Source organism: Heloderma suspectum, chromosome 8 (assembly GCF_057233095.1).
Source record: "Heloderma suspectum isolate Gila_16-S chromosome 8, 16-S_ref, whole genome shotgun sequence".
Classification (NCBI taxonomy): domain Eukaryota; kingdom Metazoa; phylum Chordata; class Lepidosauria; order Squamata; family Helodermatidae; genus Heloderma; species Heloderma suspectum.
Window position 1 is genome coordinate 43926090 of NC_139465.1, and position 16398 is coordinate 43942487.

Below are 16398 nucleotides of genomic sequence, written 5' to 3' on the forward strand. Positions count from 1 at the left end.
AAAGGAAGGGCTTCTTCACACAGTGCATAGTTAGACTATGGAACTGGTTACCACAGGACGTAGTGATGGCCACCAGTTTGGATAGCTTTAAAAGGGGGTGGGACAAATTCCTGGAGGAAAAGGCTATCCATGGCTACTAGTCCCGATGGCCATGTGCCACCTCCAGTACCAGAGGCAGTGAGCCTATGTGCACCACTTGCTGGGGACCATGGGTGGGAGGGTGCTGTTGTGCTCATGCCCTGCATGTGGGTTCCTGGTTGACAGGTGGTTGGCTCCTGTGTGAACAGAGTGCTGAACTAGAGGGACCCTGGGACTTATCCAGCAGGGCTCTTCTGATGTTCTTATGTTCATGCCGACCTTTTAGAATGGGGGAAAAGCTGCACAAAAGCTGAGAAACCACCAAGCGGTTGGGGGAAGGGGTGAGGCCAGGATGAAAAGGGGGTCTGGACATCTGGGCCACCCAAGAGGGGCAGATAGGGATGCCCAGAAGACCAGCTTTGGTCCACAGGCTTGAGGTTCTCCAAGCCTGCTCCAGACCCTGGGGATAAGGAGGCAGGGCTTCCAGGCAAGTGAGAGCGCTTTGGGTCCGAGAAGCGAGCCGCTGCTTGAGGCCCTTCTCACGGCTTCATGTGGAATGTCTTTGGTGCATCTAAATATATAAAGCCGTCGGCCAGACAGAGAAGGCGAGCAGGCTGCGGAGGCGACGATAGTATCTAATTTCTGTTGCCTACTCACTATTAGAGAGATTTAGGTAAAAATAAGCCCTGTTCTGACAGCAGATACGATTGCAACAGCTAGTTAACCCAATGCTAGTTCTCTTTTTCTTGGAACACAAAAGTTGATGTGAAATTGAGAACGTCTTCCAGATGCCTGCTGGCCTGGCAGGGTGTCAAACGACTCGCAGTGACCGTCTCCCTCCCTCCCTCCCTCCCTCCCTTTGTTGCATTCGTGGGAAACGCAGAACCACCCCAGACCAATGGCATTTTAAGCCTGACCGCTCTGGAGGATGCATGTGGATTGTTTGGAAAGAAGGTCTTTGGTAGGGTGGCCACTTAGCTCACTGCAAAAAAATAAAAGAGGAAATGCATCACCAGACAAGAAGACACCAATTTGCCTGGCATTTGTGTTATTTATATGCACATCTAGAAAGAATTAGTATATATATATATATATATATATATTTAAAAATACAATGCATCTTGCCATAGTGGGGAAGGCTGACCAGGTGACCTGTGTCCGGGTGTGCCTGCTCAGTCTGCTGCCCAGGTGCCAACTGTGGATGGGCCACTCCAAGGCCCTGGGCTGCTCCCCCTCCGCCTGTTTCTTTGACTTTCAACCAGACTTGGACAGGGCAGCTCATCAAATGGAGAGCACCATCCGCAGCTAGCAGTAGCTGGACAGCACAGTGAGCACCAGTTTTCTGGTCAGGCTTCTCCGCTATGCTGAGATGTCTTATATTTCTGTTTAAGTTTAGAGTTTCAGAGAGGAACACTTCTTAGCCCTACCTGGAGGTGCCAGTGGTTGGACCTGGGACATTTTGGATACAAAGCAGTTTGTCTTCCACTGAGCTACTGGCATTTCCCCGAAAGATAAAGCAAGATTCTAGTCCTCATGGTTTTGAATAAAGAGCTGTTTTAAATAGGAAGTTGTGTTCTACGAAGTCAGACTGCTCATACTAGCTCAATATTGTCTATGCTTACTGACAGTGTCCTCTCCAGGATTGCCGGTGGGAGGCTTTCCCCAGCACTACCTGGAGAGGCCAGGATTTGAACTGGAGAACTTCCTGACAGGTGCTGTTCTACCACTAAGCTGTACTACCTTTCACCGATCTGCACTTCATCACTGAAAAGTATTCCCTTGAAAACATTGCCCTTTCTTCTTCCCAAGACAATTTCTCAGAAACAGAAGAGCTTCAAAATGCGGAAAAAAGATATTCGAAAGTGTTGAAAGATGCTAGAAAAAAGAGGGATGTTGTCATTTTGTGGTCAGGAATTCCACTTTGGAAAACTCAAGAACTTCTCCTGTGAGATACACATGTTCAGCTGAGGAGTGGAGTTCCACATATCTCAGGGATCTGTCACTTTTCATGAGTAATATTTACGATCGCTAATGCATGCCCTTGAGTGGGGAGGGTGCGAGACATGTGCCACGCCTTAGGCAGGTGCCACTGAAAGATGGAATGCAGGAGCTCTAAGCTGAAACTGGCAGAAACAAGTCTGAACGTTTTGAAAGGGGCATAAAATTGAAAGTATCTTTTGTGTGAGATTTTTTTTTGGATTTCTTAACCCTTTCCTATCAGGCAGAAAATTAAGCATATAGTCATGGGGCTATTGGTATAATTAATGTATGTACATTAGAATCCTGGAAACTGCTAGGAGAGAATCCTCTGTTAGAGATTTCAACTTCCTCCTCACAGAACTACATTTCCCAGAATTCCATGGGAATGGCTATTATTTTAAAGTTTGTAGTGTAGATCTGCCGTTATGCTTTTTTTTAAAAAAAAGGTTTTATTAATTTTCCATATACAAAGACAAACATATGGAGAAACAAAAGAGAAAAGTTTATATCCAGTTGTTGACAAAGGGTAGTACATAAGGTCTAGCAAAACCTGCTGACAGGCCCTTATAGTGGGATTATCTCATTGTTTGAGTTTAGCAAAGTTTGCCTCAGTGGGCTTGAAATTATCTAGCAACAGCTCAAGATGTATTTTCATGGTTAGGTTACAGAACTGATGAGCTATTTTGGAAAAACAACAACAACCCAAGTGCTGTGATCTAAGGAGCAGCTCTAACCACTAGCAATGCTGTTTCATAAAGTGCAATGGAAGTGAACAAACCCACAGTTCAGAGACTGTAGTTCAAAGCAGGAGAGAGATGGACTCAGCTGTCCACCATTCAAGAACTGGCAGATATGCACAGGATAGGTATAGATATAGATAGATGATAGATAGATAGATAGATAGATAGATAGATAGATAGATAGATAGATAGATAGATAGACAGACAGACAGATATGCTGGAAGACCATCCTTTGATAGGCTAATGTCCTAGGATGATCTGTTGCTGTTTCACTAGTGGGAGCTAACAAAAGGAGATGTTCTCCTGGTAGCTGGGAGTCTCTCTCCAACATGTGGAGTATGATACACATCAGAGCTTTGACACCCCACCATCTAAAGGGAAAGAGAAGAGGAATGGCTGAGAACAGTCTGCAGTGAACTGAGAGAGAATCCAAATGAGAAGCAGAGAGAGTTGTGAGGCAACCACAACTGATACATCCTTCTCCCACAGGAGGCTGCCCAAGTTTCAAGGTCTTCTAGGGATGCCCTTTTGTCAGGGCTGCTGCCGCCACGGGCATGCTTGGCAGGGACACGAGAGAGGGCCTTCTCGGTGGCTACTCAAACACTCAAACTGCCTCCTGAGGGAGGCCAGCTTGGCTCCCCCTCTGTTGTCCTTCCACAGACAAGCAAGTACATTTTTCTTCAGGTAGGCCTTTGGCATATGAGCAGGTCTGCTGCTGAAAGGTGTTTTTTTTAGTGGACTGGTGCTGCTTTCTTGTTTCTTTCTTGTATTCTTAATTGCATTTTAATGTATTTGTTTTGATGAGGTGTTTGAATTCAGGCTTTGTTTTAATTTGGATGTATTATTGTAGCGCCATTCAATCACTCCTTGGTGGGGGACGTAGGTCTTTGGTGAGCCCCCTGATGTAGGATTGGTGGCTTTGCTGCCAGCTCTAAGAATGCCCGTGGGTGCCAATTTGCTTCCAATACATTTGCAAACAACGTAAATTGTGCCAAGTCTTTGGAGCGCCTTCTCCCCCCCGTCCCTGTGCCACAAACACACATGCCAAGTTCAGGGTTCAGAGTAATAGGGCTTGCGCTACTGAGTGAGTGACATCCATAGGTTTGCCTCTTCATTTAAATACTTGTGGTGACAGTCTTATTCTACCACACGTTCTGCACGAGGAGTTCCAGGGTCAGGGCTCCAGGGTTTTGTTTTCTTTGGATGCTCCAGATCAGGGGTGTTAAACCTCTTTCAGCCCGAGGGCTGAGTTTCATTTTGGAGTAGCTCTTGGGGGCCACAATCCAGTGGTAGGTGGTGCCAAAGGCAAAGGGGGAGGGGCCAAAATATCCAAAATACCAGCATATTTTAGCTAAAAGCTCTTCCTTGTAGTAACTAAACCTTGGGAGAGACATTTCAACCTTTTTAGGACAGGAGAAATGCGGTGCAAAAGCTGGGAAACCACCAAACAGTCGGCACTCAGGGGGCGGGGGCGTGGCCAGGGGAAGGAGGTGTGGCCATCTGAGGAACCTGGAGGGCTGGATTGAGTCCCTCCATGGGCCGGATTTGAGGTTCAACACCCCTGCTTCAGAGCAAAGTTGGAATGTATTTATCTATTTATTTTAGGCATTTATATTCTGCCCTTCACATTATTTATTTCAGGGTAGTTTGGGAGGTGCTGTAGCTCTGTGGGAAAGCCCCTGCGTGCTTTGCTTGCAGAAGGTCCCAGGTTCAATCCCCGGTATCTGCAGGTAGGGGAGGAAAAATCCGTGTTGAAATCCTGGAGAGCTGCTGCTACCAGTCAGTGTCAACAATATCGGGCTAGATGGGTCGATGGCCTGACTGTCCATCTATCCCGCTTTCTATACTGTCTTGTCCATTATATGAGGAAGCTGAGAAGTTAAGAATGTACCCTTTATTGGTAAACTGGGAAACTCTGATAATTGAGACAACCAAGTGTTTGTTAGGAGGCAAGATGGATGTGGCTGCAAAAAAGGCCAATGCTCTTTTGGGCTGCATTAATAGAAGCATAGCTTCCAAATCCCGGGAAGTGCTAGTTCCCCTCTACTCAGCACTGGTTAGGCCTCATCTGGAGTACCGCGTCCAGTTCTGGGCACCACACTTTATGAAGGATGCAGACAAACTGGAGAGGGTTCAGAGGAGGGCAACAAAGATGATCAGGGGACTGGAAACAAAGCCCTAGGAGGAGAGACTGAAAGAACTGGGCATGTTTAGCCATGAGAAGAGAAGACTGAGGGGAGATAGGATAGCGCTCTTCAGGTCCTTGAAAGGTTGTCCCAGAGAGGAAGGCCAGGATCTCTTCTCGATCATCCCAGAGTGCAGGACATGGAATGATGGGCTCAAGTGACAGGCATCCATATTCCGGCTGAACATCAGGAGAAACTTCCTGACTATTAGAGCAGTACGACAATGGAACCCATGACCTAGGGAGGTGGTGGGCTCTCCCACCCTGGAGGCACTCAAGAGGAGGCTGGACAGCCATCTGTCAGGGATGCTCTGACTTGGATTCCTGCACTGAGCAGGGGGTTGGACTTGATGGCCTTGTAGGCCCCTTCCAACCAAACTATTCTATGATTCTATGATTATGACTACTGTTGCATCACATGAAGTATGACCAACTAAAATCAAAATGAAAACTGTCCAAAGCAGCAACAGTTTGTTGTGGAACGCTTTTCATCAGAAGTTAACCGGCTGGTGGGATGTTTTATCATTATTAAGTTAGGGCATGAATATGTTTTCCCCCAATGTTAAAGCCCACTCTAATGTATTGTTATTTGGCATTTTGTAATCAGATGTCTGGATTTATTTATTTATTTATTGCATTTATACCCCGCCTTTTTTCCTCTTGCAAGGAACCCAAGGCGGCTTACATTATCCTCCTCCTCTCCACTTTATCCTCACAACAACAACCCTGTGAGGTGGGTTGGGCTGAGAGTGTGTGACTGGCCCAAAGTCACCCAGTGAGCTTCCATGGCCGAGTGGGGACTAGAACCCGGATCTACCAGCTCCTAGTGCAACACTCTTGCCACTATACCACACTGGCTCTCAGTGTATAATTCACATTTGTATAATTCACATTTATTGCTATTTTGTAAATTTAATAGTGGAACAATCCAGTAAAAATTAAGCATTTTTACAGCACCTATACATGTCATGCATAACTCCCGTTGAGTTCAACTGAACTTACTTCAAGTTAAATGCTGGGTATAGGATTGCCTCTTTAAGCTCCATTGATCTCAGAGGGAGAGATTTGAGTATGTGCTTAATTATCCAATTGAGATCGATGAAACTAAAAGTGTGTCACTTTCATTCAGTTATGCCCACAAATGGCGGATCACATATCAGCTTTTTGTGGTTTAAAGCCTCTATGGCAATTGTTCACAATTAGTGCAATTGTTCACAGTTGTTCACAGTTAGTGCCAACTTACACATGTCTCCCAGAAGTGAATTCCATTGAGTTCAACAGGAACACAGAACTGCAGCCTCAGTTGTAATAGCTTCTGGCGGTCTTCCCCAACCTGGTTTCCTTTAGATATTTTGGACTACAACTCCCAGAATTCCTGATCATTTTCTATGATGGCTGGAGCTGATGAGAGTTGAAGTCCAAAACATCTGGAAGGTTGGGGAAGACCGGCCTATGGCTGAAAACAAAGAAAGATGGATCATTCATTTCATTTCATTTCATTTCATTTCTATACAGCCCAATAGCCGAAGCTTGCTGGGCAGTTCACAACAATTCACAAAAATTACAAACCACAACATTACAAAATTACATGATACAACATTATAAAATTACGTGATACAACACTGTAATAAAACATTGGCTAAAAATTTTAACGTAACAACATTTAAAACAATTTAAACAGCTAAAAACAATGTCAGTAAATAATTTCAATAACAGACCTGTTCAAGACATCACGTGCCATTAAACGCCTGGGAGTAGAGGGCCGTCTTAACCCGGCGCAGAAAAGATGGCAGTGTTGGCGCCAGGCAGGCCTCAGTGGGGAGCGTGTTCCATAGTCGATATGGAATTACTTCCTAGTACGTGTATGTAGGATTGCATCCTAAATTAAAAATAGTAGAATATTGTGTGTGTGTAATAAATGGAAACCGAGCCCTTCATTGCTGCCTGCAGTGTTTACAAAACTCAACTGCTGAGCAAAAGAAAAAGAAAAAAAGAAGAAAAAAGAAAGAAAGAAAATCTCTCTACATCATTGTGGTTTGCATTGTGGTATACATGTGCCTGGGAGAGTAAACTGTATGAACATGAGTCACAGCCCATTTTGAGAAGTCCAAGCATGCTCTTTAGCGTAAAGTTAAATGTACACTGTAAACCCACACATAACTTTTCCATAACCTTTTCAGGTTGCAGCTGATTTAAATTTTACACCAGTGGTCTCCAAAGAAGAACAGGATGGGTCCCACATGTCCACAGCCTCCAAGTGCCGATCTTCTGATTCTTCTAGTTTTAGCAGAACACATCCCATAGTAACACAAATGAAATCTGGTCTCCAGATCTTGCTTTGTTCTAGCCAGCATCGTGCTCACTGTGGCCTCCCAAACAATATCAACGACAATTAAGGCCTGCGTGCCAAATGTAGCGATGCACCTTTGTAAGACAGTGCATTTTGCAAGATCTCTCCGTTGATCGGGATTGTACGCAGGGGTGTCATTAGAAGAAGGGCTCACCTGGGCAGGGGCCCCGGACCTTTTGAGCTGTCCTAATTGCCATTTTTTTAAAAAAACATTTTCCCATTGCCAGGATTGATTCCGAGTGTATGAAGATAGTTAGCAGTTCAGATTCAGAAGGGGAAGAGCCAGAACTGGGGGAGGCATCTTCCCGAGCGAGTTCAGATATGGATAGGCGTGCTTCTCAGGATGCTAACACACAGATGGCTGGGCTTGAAGCCCCCCTCCTTTCCCTCCTCCGTGAGAACCCAGGAGGAGGAGGAGGAGGAGAGTGCGGGGTGTGACCTGAGGGATGCTAGACTGTGGCGCAGAGCGAAGAGGGAAAAGTTAGAAGTGGAGCTCAGACAGTTGACCCGGCTGGCGATGTGTGAGGGTCGATGTAGGGGAGTATCACTGGAAGGGAGGGACATCCCTCCCTAAGTTATGCTAGCCAGCAAGTTCTTGTTTCAAACTGCTGGCAACATTGTAGCTCCCATTTGGACCCCCTGTTGCCATTGGTAAATGAAGCAGCTGTATTCTTTTGTAGCCTGAGAGTCTTTGAGGACTTACATCTGTAATGAACCTGTTGATAGTGAATTAAAGGCGTGAGACCGAAGCCTCTTTTCTTGTGTGTGTGCATTAGGAAGGAGGGGGCCAAGGGAACATGACGCCCATTGACTTGCACTGGAAAACAGAAATGGCCATACCTTTTTTAGTTTGTATGCTAAATACATGGGATTTGGAGACGTGGGAGCCCCCATGGAGCCGATTGAACCTGCCAAATTTCAGGCAGTTCGGTCCAGTGGCTTTTATGCTAGTCACAGGTAAAATTTGCTATTTTCAAGAAAATCTGTCAAAGCAAAGAGCCATTTTTTTTTGTGCTTCCACAAACATGCATGGAGTTTGGGGACCTGGCAGCCCCTATGGAGCTAACTGAACCTGCCAAATTTCAGACAGTTAGGGTCAGTGGCTTTTGTGCTAGCCATGTGTAAAGTTTCCTTTTCTCAAAAACGAAAACAAAAAGTAAAAACTGCCAAGCCATACAAGGGATTAGAGATCCTAACCAGAAGGTATTTAAGGTGACCATTAGGGGGTCACTATCCCTAATCTCTGGTGCAGGTTTTTTTTGAGGTGCAAAATGCTCTTACATGCCCACTGTTGGGAGCTTGCCTGCAATGAAATTTTGAAGAGGCAGAAGGAAGGGAAGAAAGAGCTTCATGTGAAATACTGGTATTTCACACAGCACCTGATTTTACTGTCCCAAAGTGTAACCTTTGGATTCTGCAGAAGTTTAGTAGTTTCAGTACAGCAAAGGATCCAATCAGCCTCCACAAACTTCTTTCTCCCCCTCCACTTTAAGTTCTCCTAAATAGCTGTAGGACTCAAATTAATCCCAATGGAGGGTTAGGACTATGTGGCGTCATGACTGAGGAACCGCTGAGGCTTTTAAATGGGTTCTACAGTTTTAAAAAAGCTAGAAAAAGCCCTCAGCCACCTCACCTCATAAAGATAATTTAAGTACATGCAATCCTTACAAACCCTGCACAGCCTCCTAAATTCCTCTGAAGTACTACCTCTCTGAAAGGAGCCACTTGGCTTAGGGAATTCTCTCTACCCCCCCACCCTTCCAATCACCATTCTTATTTTCCCCTCCCCTCCCCTCCCCTCTCCTGTTCGTTCGTTCGTTCTCTCTCTCTCTCTCTCTCTCTCTCCTTCCTTTATTCCACCCAGAGCATATCTTGGGGAATTCGTAAAGGGAATTCTCTTTGGCGGGCAAGAGAAGTTCTGAACTGTATTTGACTTTGTACAAACAGACAAGAGGGTTGGTTTTCTCCTTCTCACTCAAGCCTTTGAGAAGAGTGGGTTCACATGGCTGCAGAGAAACAAATCTGGGGCTGTTTTGTTTGCCAGTTGCCATTATCCAGCAACAGGAAGGGCTGAAGCTCAGTGTTGGAGCACACGCTTGGCATGTAGAAGGTTCCCAGTTCCCCAGCATCTCCAGGTAGGGCTAGGAAAGAATCCTGCCTGAAAGACCCTGGAGAGCCGCTGCTCCCAGGCAGTGTCAACCATTCTGGGCTAGATGGACCCAGGGTCTGACTCGGTATCAGGCAGCTTCCTGTGTTCCTAGGAACAGAAAGCTTTAATAAAAATAGGAGTTTGGGGCTTGTTTTTTAAGTGGAGGAGAGACAAATATTGCTCATTTATGCAATCCTATCTGTGCCTATGCAGAAGCCCCCTTATGTTTAATGAGGCTTAGCCTCAGGAAAGTGTGCACAGGATTCCAGCGCAAGTTGCTTTTGCAGGGAGGTGGGGTCACGAAGAGTCGGACACGACTTAACGACTGGACAACAACAAATTGCACCCTGATGTTCTGCATGTTTACCCAGAAATAAGTCCTGAGTTGTGAGCATGGTACCGCAAGCTTAATACAGTGCCTGCCCAATTCCATCTAATGAATTGACGACCCTTTCAGCTCAGTCCTATGCATGTTTCATCATTTGTGTTTTGTTTTGTTTTGTTTTGCATGAATGCTAGCTTCAGCTGTGAGGGAAAGGCACTTAGTACATGCTCAGAGTTTCTCCATAACTTAGCCCTAGTTTTGAAAAAAGACTCATTGGCTGAATCCTGGTGAAGTCTTGGCACAAATGAAGTTATGGGGAGGAAGATACAATGAGAGCTTGTGCCTAGCAAGGAGGAGGTAGAGAGGAGTTGCACAAAACAAGGCATCTGTTTTTATGGAGAGTTGCTGGAGGATGGTAGGATGGAGAGGGATGGTTGCATGATGGAAGGGAATAGAATTGGTAGGGGGAGAATGTAAGTGCACAGTGGTGAAAGAAAAACATTTTGCACATGCTCAGAGGCAGTCTATATTTAAGAACATAAGAAGAGCCGTGGTGCATCAGACCAAGGTCCATCTAGTCCAGCATTCTGTTCACACAGTGCCAACCAGATGCCCATAGGAAACCCACAAGCAGGACATGAGTGCAATAGCACCTTCCCACCCATGTTCCCCTGCTGCTAATATTGGTGAAATGTAAATACATTCTAGTAATTCTACATTTGCAGGCATGTATATCCTTCAGAAACTTTGCAGGTTTCTTGCCTGGGGGACACCTCTAATGACCTGTGCATTTTCATACAACTTTACCCAAAAACTATTGGGGAAGGGGTGAATGGAAGGGAAAGCAAATCACTTCCACCCCCAAATTGGAGACCTCCCCTTCCACATGAACTGCTACACCTATCCTTCTGAAACTTTGCTGTTTTCTTACTTAGAGACAACTCTAGGCTGTCTGTAATTTTCAGAACAATAGTCCACAAGGAACATAGGGAGAGAAGTATGTCCTCTTTTGGAGACCTCAAAATGTCAAGGCCACCCTTGCACAAAAACCCGTGCGGCTAGCATTCTGAAATTTGGCAGATGTGATCTCCTCTGATGGGGCAATGAATCTTGAACATTTTATCCAATCCTTCCAAGGAATTAAAATGTTATTGGCAGTTCCCTTTAAAAGAAGATCAAAATATAAACCCTGCACCTATTCTTCTGACATTGGGTAGGTGTAATCCCCTTCTAGGGGGCTACTATGCCTGAAATTATCACCCAGTTCTGACCAAGAGAAAAAAGTTACAGGTTTTTGTTGCTTATTTCCAATAGTGGTCAACCGGAAGCATAAAGACTCATTTTTTTCCAAACCTTGACTCAGGTTTGGTGCTGCTGAGCTGAAATGGTCTGACTACAAATTGGCCCAAGCAGAAGCGAGATGGTTTCCAAAATGCTGAATCGGGGTCTGAGTTGAAGTGGGGTGGGGACATCAGTGCACGCTTCTTATGTATGTATGTAATCTATACACACACATAAGCACACCACATGCACAGACACACACATGTATATATTAGAGGTGCACGTAGACTCGGGGATAGATAGATAGATAGATAGATAGATAGATAGATAGATAGATAGATAGATAGATAGATAGATATGCCTGTGCCCTGGATCTTTTAAGAACCTAGCAACGCCCCTGATTGTACGTCTGCTTTGCTAAACTTAAATTTCTTCTGATGCTGCTCAGAACAGATGAGACTCTCTGGGCCATGTGGGAGGGACATATGCTTTGGCTCCTCCCCACATAGTTTGGGGGTACTCCTAAGTCCATCACTGTCACTGGAAGCCCAAGTGGCCATGACAGCTCAGAGTGCCTTTTACCAGCTTCGGCTGGTTTGCCAATGACAGCCTCTCCTGGGCAGGGATAGCTTGGCCACAGTGGTGTAGGCGCTAGTAACCTCAAGACTGAACTACTGCAAGGTGCTGTACGTGGGGCTGCCCTTAAGGCTGCTCTGGGAGCTGGAGCTAGTGCAGAATGCAGCAGCTCGGCTGTTGTCGGGAGCTGCCTCTTCTCAGCATGTAACTCCTTTGCTGAGGGAGTTACATTTGCGTTGTGCAACTCCTTTGCACTGGGTGCCAATTCGCTATTGGGCCAGGTTTGAGGTTTCACTACTAGTGTACAAAGCCCTAAACAACTTGGCACCAGGACACCTGAGAGAGCGCCTTCTCCCTTACCAACCTGCCCAGTCACTGAGGTCATTAGAGGCCTGCTCCTAGCGGTTCCACATGGACCTATGGACTGATTGTTCTCCTGGTGGACTCCGGCCTTCAGTGTGGTGGCCCCTTTTCTTTGGAATTCCCTGCCCCTGGAGGTCAGGCAGGCACCAACACTGTGTTGTTTCCAGTGCCTCCTGAAAATAGCACTGTTCCAGGAGGCATTTTTTAACTGACTAGTCATGGTTTCTATTGGTATTCTGTTTTTTAAAATAGCATAATTTTAATCTGGTGTTTTAATCTTTTTATCCTTTTATCTCTTGTGTTCCCCACTCCGAAATCTGTTCTAGATATGGAGTGGTATTACATATTGTAAATAAATTGTAAATAAATAAAACGTGATCCCTCGTGGAACCCGGGGTGGTGGTGTCCATGTCAAGATCAGGAGGTGAAGCCAAAATCTTCGGGGGAGGGGGGATTTTGAAAAGTGCAATGAGTCTAGTGTGCCCTGGACTTTAAAATGCTGTCATTTTACTATTTTGAAATTGAGAGACATGAGAATTAAAATGCTCAACATTGTAGCATATCAATGTGGCTTTCTGGCTTGTAAATATTTTTATATTTTGGAGTTGCTGTTGCCAAAGTTCCGTTCTCACTCAGGGAATACTACCAGACGTGAGAGAAGTGCTTTGTTTCTGATCACCGCAGGGACCCCCTTGTGTGCTTAACAGAAAGTGGGGCACACATGGCCCCCTCCACATATTGAAAGAACATGTGAAGGGAACCGCACAGCTGTGTAGATTAGCCCTGCCTACCACTGGAACTGTACTCTGCCTCCCCAGATGAATCTCTGGTGATCAGTCATGAGAATGAGATCTCAACATGTACAGTGGTGTAGTGGAGCCAGGGGTCGCAAGGTTGAAGCACTGGGACTTTTTGATTAGCAGGGACAATTTCATCATCTGCTGCCTAGGGATGGGCGGATTCCCTACGTGCTGGTCCGTGGGTAATCCACCCATGGGGGGAGGCGATCCGTTCCTCCCCCCAGAATCCTCTTTGGCCGACTCTGCTTTGTGGCAATTCTGTGGAGCTGCCGGCTGGCTCTGAAGCACCAGCGATACGGCCGCCATGCTGTATCGCTGGCTGAAGGGGATTGACTGCGGACGCAAATGGCGTCCAGGATGCCATTTGCATCTGCAGTCAATCCCCTTCAGCCAACGATACAGCATGGCGGCTGTTTTGCTGGTGCTTCGGAGCCGGAGGATCCGGCCAAAGAGGATCCCGCAGGGAGGCGGAGGTAAGTGTTCCGTTCTGTCACGGACTCCGAGGGGCTGGATTCTTCAGAATCCGGCCTCATTGGGGTCCGTGGCGGAATTCTCTGACATCCCTACTGCCACCACCCCTTGCTTCCCTGTGCCCTCTGAGCTTAGCTGCAATCCTCACAGTAGCTGGGGGAGAAATGGTTTTTCCCAGCAGCAATATATTGTGTGAGCTGTACTGTAACATGTTTTGGGGTGACCTGGTCTTGAATGGGCAACTAAGAACAATTAGCTTTACAATAGACCTACTCTTGATAGAAATCTGCTAGGGCTGGTTTGTTGATATGGATCAATACCTCTGTCTGCATTTTCAGACTACTTGAGGGTGTCGATAAGAGCTGTTGTACACCTGTGGAGCTTCTACACTTCAGGATTGATTGGACAAATTCATGGAAGATAAAGCTATCAGTGGCTACTAGTACTGATGGCTATGTGCTACCTCCAGTATCAGAGGCAGTAATGCCTGTATACACCAGTTGCTGGGGAACATGGGTGGGAGGGTGCTGTTGCACTCATGCCCTGCTGTGGGTTCCTGGTCGACAGCTGGTTGGTCACTGTGTGAACAGAGTGCTGGACTAGATGGACCCTTGGTCTGATCCAGCAGGGCTCTTCCGATGTACTTAGGAGGCACCCTGCCCAATCAGAGTGCCTCCTGAAGTGTAGGGGTTGTCCACGTGTACATGTATCTACATGGAGAACTCATTTCCTTGGACATTCCTCTGGAGAACGGGAGACAGTTCTGGCAGCAGGTGGGGCTATCCTGCATGGCTCTGAGAACCCCTTCGCACGTTCATTGAAAACTCAGATACCTGTGTCCAGAGGGCTAGCCATGTTGTCCTTTGCAGCAAAACCAACAAAGAGTTAAAATAGCCTTGGGTAGCCTGGTGCCTTCCATGGGAGTTGCAGTCCAACCCATCTGGAAGGCACCAGTTTGGGGAAGGCTGCCTTACAGATCAAGACATGATATGGTAGGACAAGCTTTTGTGGACTACAACCCTCTTCCTCAGATGCAGGAGTGCCTAGAGCTCGCCTAGTTCATTTTCTCAAATGTTGTGTGGAGAGAGCAGGACGGCATGAGCAGGACCAAGATGTCTGGCAGCATTTGTGCTTGGACTTCGAGGGTCTATTCTTTAACTAATTAGTTTATATCCCACCTTTCCACCAAAAGTGGTACACAAGATTAGGGATGCAGAGAGTATGTAAAATCTGTTCTGTCTGCATTTTGCAGATTGTCAGGTGCCTTTTGTTCCATTGTCCACTCATCGGTGGAATCAGATTTTTTCCAATTTCTTGAATTTGTGCAAATTTGCACGTGCAAAAATGCACAAATCCTCCCCAAAATGCACGAATCCCCCCACAATGTGCATTGTCATGCTTTAGCCTATGGGGGAAATGTACATTTTTGGCCAGTGTTTTTTAATTTTACATATTTTTCTATGACTAAATTTGTGTAAAATTCTGTAAAGTAAAAAAACAATCCACAAGTCCACGGAATCCATGTGATTTGGAAAAACTTGGTCTGCTGTGGAATCCACAGGTTGGATTCATAGCACTCTGAAGTCATTTGATGCCATTGTGGATTTGTCCTACATCCCTACTCAAGGTGGCTAACAAGAGTAAAACTGGGATTAGAACAAACACTTAAAATTAAAAATATAATATGAAAACAAATTAACAACATGACAATAAAAGCAACAAACAGCATTTAACCAAATAAAAGCCCTTCAGCCACAGACTGGCTTACACGCCAATGGGCTGCCAAGGGATGGGAGGATCAGCAAGGCTCCAGTTTGCCCACATTCTCCCAGCTCCACCTTGAAGCTCAGTCCACCCAGTTGTGAGCTTTCCTCCACCCCAGTTGAATGGGGAAAATATGCATTTGAGTGCACATTTTTTAAAGTGCACACCCAAATGCGCATTTCCCCACATTGGCTAGTGTGTGAAAGTGCACCTTCCCCCCCTTTAAGGGCACATTTTTATAAACTACAGAGTTTGCAAATGAGCATCGGCAGCCCGGGAATGTGAGCTTTGCTCACAAAATGCGCTTGGGTTTTGGGGTGTGAATGGGGCAAGTTCTGGTCTTAAGCCAGGAGTGCAGAACCCCAAGGGCCAAAGTCCAGTTTGGAGGAGCTCTCGGGGGCTGAGAGTGGGTGGGGTGGGACCAAGTGGTGGATGGTACCAAACTATCAGCATATTTTAGCTTAAAGCTTTACTGCCAGGCAGGAATGACGTCTTAAGGGAGGCATTTCAGCCCTTCAGCATGGGGGGAAAACCTGGGAAACCACCAAATGTTCAGTAGTCGGGGGAAAGGGGTGGGGCCAGAGGAAGGGTGTGTGGCCATCTGGGAAACCCTGGAGGGCCGGATTGGGACCCCAGGAGGACCGGATTGGGACTCCAGGTGGACCGGATTGGGACCTCAGGCCTGCATCCATGTCTTAAACAAACGGAAATGAAATTCCCATTCTTCCCTTATAATTTAAATTTCCTGGGAAAAATACCTGCTTGGGAGCTGGCTCTTCAGTCTATGACCTCCCTGGTCCTAAAGGGATTGTACTGCAGCCTCACTTGCTGGTTCAAAGGTTCTTGCTCCAGCTGCCAAACACCAGGCAGCCCCCCGAGTTCTCCAACTAAATGCTCCAAATAAACGCACACACAGTTCTGGCACTGCGTGGACTCTCGCTATCTGAGGCCAGGAAAAAGACATGCTGGTGATGAATGGCTGTGAGCTGACCAACCGCAGCGGCGTTCTCCCATCTGTGGGAGTGGAGTTCGGGGTTTGCGCCCGCGAGGGCGTAGGTGTGTATGGAGAAGCCTTTCTGATTGCCAAGAAACGCACTCCCACCCCATCCCCAAATTAAAACTGGAGGCAGACACTCGGAATAGTTTATTTTTAGAGACGGCATCCAGAGGGGCAAACGTGTTTGCCTGTTACAGCAAAAGCAGCAAGAGCAGCATCTTAAAGAGGAGCAAATGTATTAGACCAGAAGCTTTTGTGGACTGCAGATATCTGAAGAAGAGGACTCTGTTTAGAAAATCTTCTGTGCCAACACGTCTGTTCCTCTTTTTAAGAGTCACC